At 44.8% G+C, this 11095-nt stretch overlaps 1 pseudogene; it reads left to right on the top strand.

Annotated features, from left to right (window-relative positions):
- The first annotated feature begins 9712 nt into the window (after window positions 1–9712).
- On the top strand, window positions 9713–10874 carry LOC145812714 (DNA replication licensing factor MCM4 pseudogene; annotated as a pseudogene).
- The last annotated feature ends 221 nt before the right edge of the window (window positions 10875–11095 follow it).

The raw sequence follows: 11095 nt of genomic DNA, 5'->3' as shown, positions 1-11095 counted from the left end.
AAATATTTCCTCCGAGTTTTTTTGATATAATGGAGCACTTGCCTATACATCTAGCTGATGAAGCGTTATTGGGTGGAGCGATTCAGTTTCGATGGATGTATCCAATTGAGAGGTATCTTCTTACTTTGAAGCAATACGTGCGTAATAGAGCTCGTCCTGAAGGATCAATTGCTAAAGGATATCTTATGAAAGAATGCATGAATTTTTGTGCACAATATCTCAATGATGTGGAAACCAAATCTAGTCGACCCGTGAGGAACTATAGTGGTGCTGATAATTTGGGTCATGCTACTGGTGAAAACACAAGCTTTTATCTTGATAATACTTCTTGGGTACAAGCTCATCGGTACATCTTATGCAATACAAGCGCGGTTCAACCATTCATAAAGTAGGTTAAGTCACTCACTCAATATTTTATTATGTTTTATTGAATTTTCAACTAAAATTTTTGTATGGCTAAAATTTCAATCTACACAGCAAACACCTTGAAGTACTTAAGCTCAAATTGCCTCGTGTCGACGATCATCAACTTCGGCATGAACATTTTGAAACTTTTCACATTTGGTTCAAGGAACATGTATGTATTTAACTCTATAGATTCTAGTTACTTAAGTCGATCTACATTTTAAATTTTACATTTCGTGTTAAATAGGTCCAAACTTTGCGAAGGACTACTGATGTCATACTTTCTGAAGAGATTATTGTATTGGCAAATGGTCCTCATAACCTGGCAAGGAGGTTCAACGGGTATATGCTGAATGGGTTTCGGTATCGAGTAAAGGCCATGGATGATCGTCGAGCCACACAAAATTCTGGTGTAGCTTTGAAGGCAGATACCATAAGTTATGCTAGTCGAAAAGACAAGAATCCTCGTCTGGGGTCTGTGTACTATTATGGACAATTGACAGATATTGTTGAGATTCGATATTCCAATGAGAAGAAACATGTGTTGTTTAAGTGTGATTGGATTGACAACATTCACGGAAAGAAAGAAGATGTCTTCAATTTCACGTTGGTGAACTTCAAGCATTTGTTGTACCGAGATGATCGAATTACCAATAAACCTTTCATCTTGGCGTCCCAAGCAGAGCAAGTTTGGTATGTTGCAGACCCGTTACAACCAGACTGGCAAGTCGTGGTGAAGATGTCTCAAAGAGGTTTATTTGATATGAGTTCAACTGATCCACAAATCGAGCCATACATGAACCAACAATTGGAAGAAAATATAATGCTTGGTGATGAAGAAGTTGGTTGGGTGAGGGAAGCCGCAGAAGGGGAAACAGTTGATGTTCAAATAGGCTGATATGTAATCAACATTAGTAATTCAATTAAGGCAAAGGTTGTAGTTAATCATCAATTTCTTCATTTACTTTGTCTTTGTAATTGTATTAGTTCAATTCATGTCATATTATAGTTGATGACAAACCATTGTCTATGTTTCTAATGTCAATTAATGTTATATTGCTTGCAGATTATTATGGGAAGGAAGAGGAAGCCTGATCATCCCCGGCGCATGATGTCTGATGTGCTACATAACAGGACATCAGTAGCACCACCATTAGAGGAGGCATCACATCGGCCAGCATCGGAGGGGCCATTAGTGCCACCACCATCTGAGGGGCCATTACCACCGTATCGACCACCATCAGTGGCACCACAGCAGGTACCATGTACTCAGCCTCCACGTCTACCATCGGTGCGTCCACAGCAGCTATCATCATCAGCTTATGAGCCATCCGCAGGTATTTAAATTTGCTTTGATTTGCATGAAAATTATTTACACATACATTTATTTATGCTCATTATATATAACTTGTTTATTCTCATTGTATTTTGTAGACCCTTCGACTTCTTCACAGCCCACATCAGGTTTATTTGATATGATTTGTATTCACATTATTTAAATTTGCATTTGGTTGTTACCATTGCATATTGTTTATTATTATTGTATATCGCAGGTCATGTTAGTTCTTCATCAACCTCGACTAGGCGTGGTAGAGGATGTGCCAAGGGCATTAAAGAGTGGGGTACTGGTAAAAAGCTGCACATACAATTTGATGGAAATTACTGCCCCATAGGGGATAACGTGGCCAAGTTAACTACTCAACTTGGCATTATTGTCCGGAATGGTAACATTGTTCCTCTTACTTTTGTTGACTGGAACAGTGTGCCTGATGATATTGTTGATGCTATCTGGAAGGATGTCAAGGTAAAAGTATATTTTTGTCCACAAATTCGAATTCCAAATTTGTGTTATACTTAGCCTTAAACTTTGTGTTTTATAGGACAATTTGAATATATGTCCAGAGGAGTACAAGCCAATCTGCATGAAAAACTGCAACAGCATATGGAAGGATCACAAGAACAAGCTGAAGGCTAAGTATTTCCAGCCTAGAAGCTCTGATCCTAATCTGAAGGATGATGTTCCTATGAACGTTGTGCCAAGCCAGTGGGAACAACTTGTGGAGTATTGGCGTACTTCCGATGCTGAGGTATACAATTACGTTATATTTATGATATGTAAACATACAAATCATATTTACATACTTACATTTGTTGAACTTGTTATAGAAAATTGCAAGTAGGAACACTAAAAATCGGCGAGCTCACGGCATAGCTCATACCACAGGGCGTACTACTTTCTCTCAGATACGGCATGAGGTTTACATTTTATTGTTTTATTTTTGTATATAAATAAACATTGTATATTTGCAAATTATTTGGATTCAAATTTTCATATTTCTAAAAAAAATGTAGATGACCAGTAAGGGGGAGTCTACTGATAAGATGAATGTTTGGCTTATGACACGTAGAGTAGATGACCCAGAGGTTATCCAGACCTTGGTAGTTTCCAAACACCCTTGATTGTATTTAAAGTTTATTTTTTGTGTGTCAACCATCTTAATTTGGCGTATACTTGTGTGTTTTATTGAATATAGGATGAGTTTAATCGTCAACTCTCTATGCTACCTGAGGATGGTCGGACTTTGGAGGCTAGGAATGCCATTTTCCATGAGTTGATAGGTCATGACAGACATGGATATTGTCGCACATACGGGAGAATCGTGCCTCGGAGAGTGGTGTATAAGGATGGTGCTGGGCCATCACAATCAACACCTTAGCCATCGACTATTGATCAGATCACGCAGCAGGTTCGTGCTGAGCTAAGGGATGAGTTGAGGGAGGAGCTGCGAGCAGAGTTCTCTACACATTTGCAGCAGATGAGAGCTGAGATGATGGCCCTTGTGTCACAGGAGGCGAGTGTGGATCCCAACAGACAGGTTCCATATAAACATCACAATTGTTTGATAGTTCAATTTTCACTCAAGATTATGTATGAAATTCGAATATGATTAACACATTATACACTGACTAACATAGGTTCCTGATGCATCGAGTGGCCACTGGGCATTTAAGGAATCTGCAGAAGACGAGAATCCATATACACCACCACCAGAAGATCAGGTATAAAATGTATCTTTGCATTCTAAACTAAAATGCATCTTTGCGTTCTTTACTTGAATTCGAGGCGTTAACGCCCCAAAATCACCAAACGGCGTCGGTTTAGCACGAAACTTGGCACACACGACCGCCTAGGCACGAGAGACTTGTGGGAGAAGACGGGGCTCGAATCGGGTTCCCGGTTTGGGAGTTAGAGCCGGATTTCACTTTAGGCAAACTACTTCCTTAAGAAACTTGAATTCGAGGAGTTAACGCCCAAAAATCACCAAACAGCATCGGTTTAGCACGAAACTTGGCACACACGACCGCCTAGGCACGAGAGACTTGTGGGAGAAGACGGGGCTCGAATCGGGTTCCCGGTTTGGGAGTTAGAGCCGGATTTCACTTTAGGCAAACTACTTCCTTAAGAAACTTGAATTCGAGGAGTTAACGCTCCAAAATCCCCAAACGGCGTCGGTTTAGCACGAAACTTGGCACACACGACCGCCTAGGCACGAGAGACTTGTGGGAGAAGACGGGGCTCGAATCGGGTTCCCGGTTTGGGAGTTAGAGCCGGATTTCACATTAGGCAAACTACTTCCTTAAGAAACTTGAATTCGAGGAGTTAACGCCCCAAAATCACCAAACGACATCGGTTTAGCACGAAACTTGGCACACACGACCGCCTAGGCACGAGAGACTTGTGGGAGAAGACGCGGCTCGAATCGGGTTCCCGGTTTGGGAGTTAGAGCCGGATTTCACTTTAGGCAAATTACTTCTTTAAGAAACTTGAATTCGAGGAGTTCACGCCCCAAAATCACCAAACGGCGTCGGTTTAGCACGAAACTTGGCACACACAACCGCCTAGGCACGAGAGACTTGTGGGAGAAGACGGGGCTCGAATCGGGTTCCCGGTTTGGGAGTTAGAGCCGGATTTCACTTTAGGCAAATTACTTCCTTAAGAAACTTGAATTCGAGGAGTTAACGCCCCAAAATCACGAAACGGCGTCGGTTTAGCACGAAACTTGGCACACACGACCGCCTAGGCACGAGAGAGTTGTGGGAGAAGACGGGGCTCGAATCAGGTTCCCGGTTTGGGAGTTAGAGCCGGATTTCACTTTAGGCAAACTACTTCCTTAAGAAACTTGAATTCGAGGAGTTAACGCCCCAAAATCACCAAACGGCGTCGGTTTAGCACGAAACTTGGCACACGGGACCGCCTAGGCACGAGAGACTTGTGGGAGAAGACGGGGCTCGAATCGGCTTCCCGGTTTGGGAGTTAGAGCCGGATTTCACTTTAGGCAAACTACTTCCTTAAGAAACTTGAATTCGAGGAGTTAACGCCGCAAAATCACCAAATAGCGTCGGTTTAGCACGAAACTTGGCACACACGACCGCCTAGGCACGAGAGACTTGTGGGAGAAGACAGGGCTCGAATCGGGTTCCCGGTTTGGGAGTTAGAGCCGGATTTCACTTTAGGCAAATTACTTCTTTAAGAAACTTGAATTCGAGGACTTAACGCCCCAAAATCACCAAACGGCATCGGTTTAGCACGAAACATGGCACACACGACCGCCTAGGCACGAGAGACTTGTGGGAGAAGACGGGGCTCGAATCAAGTTCCCGGTTTGGGAGTTAGAGCTGGATTTCACTTTTGGCAAACTACTTCCTTAAGAAACTTGAATTCGAGGAGTTAACGCCCCAAAATCACCAAACGGCGTCAGTTTAGCACGAAACTTGGCACACACGACCGCCTAGGCACGAGAGAGTTGTGGGAGAAAACGGGGCTCGAATCGGGTTCCCGGTTTGGGAGTTAGAGCCGGATTTCACTTTAGGCAAATTGCTTCGTTAAGAAACTTGAATTCGAGGAGTTAACGCCCCAAAATCACCAAACGGCGTCGGTTTAGCACGAAACTTGGCACACACGACCGCCTAGGCACAAGAGACTTGTGGGAGAAGACGGGGCTCGAATCGGGTTCCCGGTTTGGGAGTTAGAGCCGGATTTCACTTTAGGCAAACTACTTCCTTAAGAAACTTGAATTCGAGGAGTTAACGCCCCAAAATCACCAAATGGCGTCGGTTTAGCACGAAACTTGGCACACACGACCGCCTAGGCACGAGAGACTTGTGGGAGAAGACGGGGCTCGAATCGGGTTCCCGGTTTGGGAATTAGAGCCGGATTTCACTTTAGGCAAACTACTTCCTTAAGAAACTTGAATTAGAGGAGTTAACGCCGCAAAATCACCAAACGGCGTCGGTTTAGCATGAAACTTGGCACACACGACCGCCTAGGCACGAGAGACTTGTGGGAGAAGACGGGGCTCGAATCGGGTTCCCGGTTTGGGAGTTAGAGCCGGATTTCACTTTAGGCAAACTACTTCCTTAAGAAACTTGAATTCGAGGAGTTAACGCCCCAAAATCACCAAACGGCATCGGTTTAGCACGAAACTTGGCACACACGACCGCCTAGGCACGAGAGACTTGTAGGAGAAGACGGTGCTCGAATCGGGTTCCCGGTTTGGGAGTTAGAGCCGGATTTCACTTTAGGCAAACTACTTCCTTAAGAATCTTGAATTCGAGGAGTTAACGCCCCAAAATGACCAAACGGCCTCGGTTTAGCATGAAACTTGGCACACACGACCGCCTAGGCACGAGAGACTTGTGGGAGAAGACGGGGCTCGAATCGGGTTCCCGGTTTGGGAGTTAGAGCCGGATTTCACTTTAGGCAAATTACTTCTTTAAGAAACTTGAATTCGAGGATTTAACGCCCCAAAATCACCAAACGACGTCGGTTTAGCACGAAACTTGGCACACACGACCGCCTAGGCACGAGAGACTTGTGGGAGAGGACGGGGCTCGAATCAGGTTCCCAGTTTGGGAGTTAGAGCCGGATTTCACTTTACGCAAATTACTTCTTTAAGAAACTTGAATTCGAGGAGTTAACGCCGCAAAATCACCAAACGGCGTCGGTTTAGCACGAAACTTGGCACACACGACCACCTAGGCACGAGAGACTTGTGGGAGAAGACGGGGCTCGAATCGGGTTCCCGGTTTGGGAGTTAGAGCCGGATTTCACTTTAGGCAAACTACTTCCTTAAGAAACTTGAATTCGAGGAGTTAACGCCGCAAAATCACCAAACGGCGTCGGTTTAGCACGAAACTAGGCACACACGACTGCCTAGGCACGAGAGACTTGTGGGAGAAGACCGGGCTCGAATCGGGTTCCCGGTTTGGGAGTTAAAGCCGGATTTCACTTTACGCAAATTACTTCTTTAAGAAACTTGAATTCGAGGAGTTAACGCCCTAAAATCACCAAACGGCGTCGGTTTAGCACGAAACTTGGCACACACGACCGCCTAGGCACGAGAGACTTGTGGGAGAAGACGGGGCTCGAATCGGGTTCCTGGTTTGGGAGTTAGAGCCGGATTTCACTTTAGGCAAACTACTTCCTTAAGAAACTTGAATTCGAGGAGTTAACGCCCCAAAATCACCAAACGGCGTCGGTTTAGTACGAAACTTGGCACACACGACCGCCTAGGCACGAGAGACTTGTGGGAGAAGACGGGGCTCGAATCGGGTTCCCGGTTTGGGAGTTAGAGCCGGATTTCACTTTAGGCAAACTACTTCCTCAAGAAACTTGAATTCGAGGAGTTAACGCCCCAAAATCACCAAATGGCGTCGGTTTAGCACGAAACTTGGCACACACGACCGCCTAGGCACGAGAGACTTGTGGGAGAAGACGGGGCTCGAATCGGGTTCCCGGTTCGCGAGTTAGAGCCGGATTTCACTTTAGGCAAACTACTTCCTTAAGAAACTTGAATTCGAGGAGTTAACGCCCCAAAATCACCAAACGGCGTCGGTTTAGCACGAAACTTGGCACACACGACCGCCTAGGCACGAGAGACTTGTGGGAAAAGACGGGGCTCGAATCGGGTTCCCGGTTTGGGAGTTAGAGCCGGATTTCACTTTAGGCAAACTACTTCCTTAAGAAATTTGAATTCGAGGAGTTAACGCCGCAAAATCACCAAACGGCGTCGGTTTAGCACGAAACTTGGCACACACGACCGCCTAGGCACGAGAGATTTGTGGGAGAAGACGGGGCTCGAATCGGGTTCCCGGTTTGGGAGTTAAGGCCGGATTTCACTTTAGGCAAATTACTTCTTTAAGAAACTTGAATTCGAGGAGTTAACGCCCTAAAATCACCAAACGGCGTCGGTTTAGCACGAAACTTGGCACACACGACCGCCTAGGCACGAGAGACTTGTGGGAGAGGACGGGGCTCTGTAAAATTTAATATATAAAGAGAAATAGAGAATTGTATTATTGATTGATTTAATGTTATATTACAATTCCTATATATATAGAGGAGAAGATGGTAGTAGGTGTAGGTGGTAGTGGAGGTGGTAGGTAGAGTGAGTGGTAGTGGAGGTGGTAGGTGGAGTGAGTGGTAGTGGAGGTGGTAGGTGGGTGGTAGTTTACATTTTACAATTTACATTTTACATTAACAGCCCCCCTCAAACTCAAGGAGGATAGGTACTAGCCAACTTGAGTTTGGAGAGAGTAACAAAACAGAAAAATAGGCTGACAATTAAAAATGGGATAGGAGACACTGTATGGTCGTGTCGGACCGTTGTAGCAGACAGTTTACGGGGTCATGTCGGACCGTTGTAGCAGACACTGTGTGGTCGTGTCAGACCGATGTAGAAGACAGTTTATGGGGTCATGTCGGACCGTTGTTGCAGGACAATTTACGGGGTCATGTCGGACCGTTGGAGAAGACAGTTTATGGGGTCATGTCGGACCGATGTAGAAGCTGACCGGAATCAATGTCGGTACAGTTTATGGGGTCATGTCGGACTGATGTAGCAGCTGACCGGAATCAATGTCGGGACAGTTTATGGGGTCATGTCGGACCGATGAAGGAGCTAACCGGAATCAATGTCGGGACAGTTTACAGAGTCTTGTCGGATCCCTAAAAAGTCGCACCCTCAAAAGGTGTGCCCAATCTTTCAAAAGGCGTGCCATCAAAAGGCGTGCCCAATTCATAAAAAGACGTGCCATCAAAATACGTGCCCAATCCATAAAAAGACGTGCCATCAAAAGTTGCGCCCTCAAAAGGCCCGCCCACTTCATCAAAAGTCGTGCCCGACAGAAAGCGTCGAGCCATCAAAAGGTGAGCCGGAGACGCGGCGAGGCACGTGAGCGACAGAGCGGCGTGTCGGCCGCGTCGTTAGTGTCAATATAAACCAATGTGGAGGCGGAGGAAACCAAACCAGACTGAAACCTCTGAACTTGTCATTCTGAAACAATCTGTAAATACTCTGTATCCAACCCTTCTCGGAAACACTCAGCAACCCAAAAAAACATGGCCTCTTCTTCCCGTTCAGCTACCCAGAACATGGCCTCATCTTCCCGTGGTCTGCTCACTCTCTTTCCCGACCTCAACGAGTCAACAGGAGAGATAACAGGTGCGGTGGCCCGTGAACCTCAACCAAACACCTCTGGTTTTGCTCCGTTGAACTTTCCGATGCGGTCGGTGGAGCAAAAAATGGCAGTGCAAACGGATATTGAGGCCAATCAGTATACACTGAAGTCATGTGTGGAGTCCATGACTACGGTCACAAACTTGTCGCACCGGCTTCAGAGTAGGACAAATGAGGTGCAGCAGTTAAACGCCCAACTGGCTCTACTCCAACGCATGTATAAGGATGCGCGAGCAGAGATAAGTGTGCTAAAGGCGGAAAATAAGGAACTGAAGCGGAAAGCCACCGTTATGTTCCGATTTGGAGGTCCGCCTTATGCTGCAGTGGAGGAGCAGGGAGTAGTGAATGTGCTCGGCGGCGCGGGAAACACAGAGGCAGCACCGGCAAGGGCCGCCCAGGACGGAGGCAAAAAGAAGAGACCGGCGGCAGAGTAGTGGAAGTGAGGTCTGTGGGTGGCCGTCTGCAGAAAAGAAAACAAATCTGTGGGTGTTGTGTTGTGTTTTGGTTTTTTTTTTTTTTTTTTGTGTAAAATGGTGATCGGGGTTGATCCCTGAAATGAATAAAATATAGTTTGGTGTGCAAAGCTATATATATTTTTTATATTTTTGTTTTTGTTGTTTTTGTTTTTGTTTTTGTTTTGTTTTTTTTTTTTTTTTTTTTGTGTATTGTGAAAAAGGGAACACAAAAAAGATAAGAGAAATAAATAAAAATTCTATTTTGTGGTGAGGGAGTCGGTGAGGGAGGTGCAAAAGGTGATTAAAAGAAATAAATAAAGAAAGAGTGTGATGATGGATATGGGTATAGATGTAATAAAGGAATGAAAAGAAAGAAATAAAAAAGAAAGAAAAGAAGAAAAGAAAATGGGTTTGTGCAAAAGTAGACAGAGTCGGTGCAATCTATTAGAATAAACATAGATATATATATAGATATATATTAAAATAAAAGAAAGTTGAGTGGGTTGATTAAAAAAAAGGATTGTGGGTTTGAAAGTGGAAAGATGAGAGAGGAAGCTCTGCTGTTGGGTTGACTGCTGATGTTACTAAAGATCCCGAGAGTGGAGAGACTGTTTTGGAGAGTGGAGCCCTGGTTCTGAGTGATAGAGGCATTTGCTGTATTGACGAATTTGACAAAATGTCTGACAGTGCAAGGAGCATGTTACATGAGGTGATGGAACAACAAACTGTTTCAATAGCAAAAACAGGTATAATTGCTTCACTTAATGCTAGAACATCAGTATTGGCTTGTGCAAATCCAAGTGGCTCACGAGACAATCCCCGCTTGTCAGTAATTGACAATATACACCTTCCTCCTACATTGTTGTCCAGGTTTGATTTGATTTACTTAATTCTCGACAAGGCTGGTGAACAGACAGACAGGCGCCTTGCAAAACATATTGTTGCATTACACTTTGAGAATCCTGAGACCTCACAAGAGGATGCCTTAGACCTTCCGACATTAACTGCATATGTGAGCTATGCCAGAAATCATATACACCCACAGTTATCTGATGAAGCTGCAGAACAGTTGACACGAGGTTATGTTGAGATGAGAAGAAGAGGAAACTTCCCAGGCAGCAGCAAAAAGGTGATAACAGCAACACCTAGGCAAATTGAGAGTCTGATACGTCTCAGTGAAGCATTGGCTCGGATTCGCTTCTCAGAATTGGTAGAGAAGAAAGATGTGATGGAGGCTTTTCGTCATCTGGAAGTTGCATTGCAACAGTCTGCAACAGATCACTCCACTGGAACCATTGGTATGGATCTCATTACAACTGGGGTCTCTGCAAGTGAAAGGATGAGAAGGGGAAATCTGTTATCCGCAACTCGCAACATAATTATGGAGAAGATGCAGATTGGAGGGGCCTCTACTCGGTTCTTGGAGTTACTGGAAGAGTTGGCGTCAATTCGAGCTAGCAGTGGTTTGAGTTGCTGCAGTGGTTATTGGCGGTGATTGGAGAGGAGGTATGTGTTGAGGTCCGGCGGGCGGCCAAGGCGAGACTGCCGGCCGCCGGTGAAGCAAAATTACTAGCTTCTTAACCTTGCTCTGATACCATGTAAAATTTAATATATAAAGAGAAATAGAGAATTGTATTATTGATTGATTTAATGTTATATTACAATTCCTATATATATAGAGGAGAAGATGGTAGTAGGTGTAGGTGGTAGTGGAGG

The sequence above is a fragment of the Camellia sinensis genome, chromosome 2 (genome assembly GCF_055761805.1).
Source record: "Camellia sinensis isolate YWXY chromosome 2, ASM5576180v1, whole genome shotgun sequence".
NCBI lineage: Eukaryota > Viridiplantae > Streptophyta > Magnoliopsida > Ericales > Theaceae > Camellia > Camellia sinensis.
The sequence above is the reverse complement of the archived record's forward strand: the minus strand, read 5'-3'. Positions and strand labels throughout refer to the sequence as shown.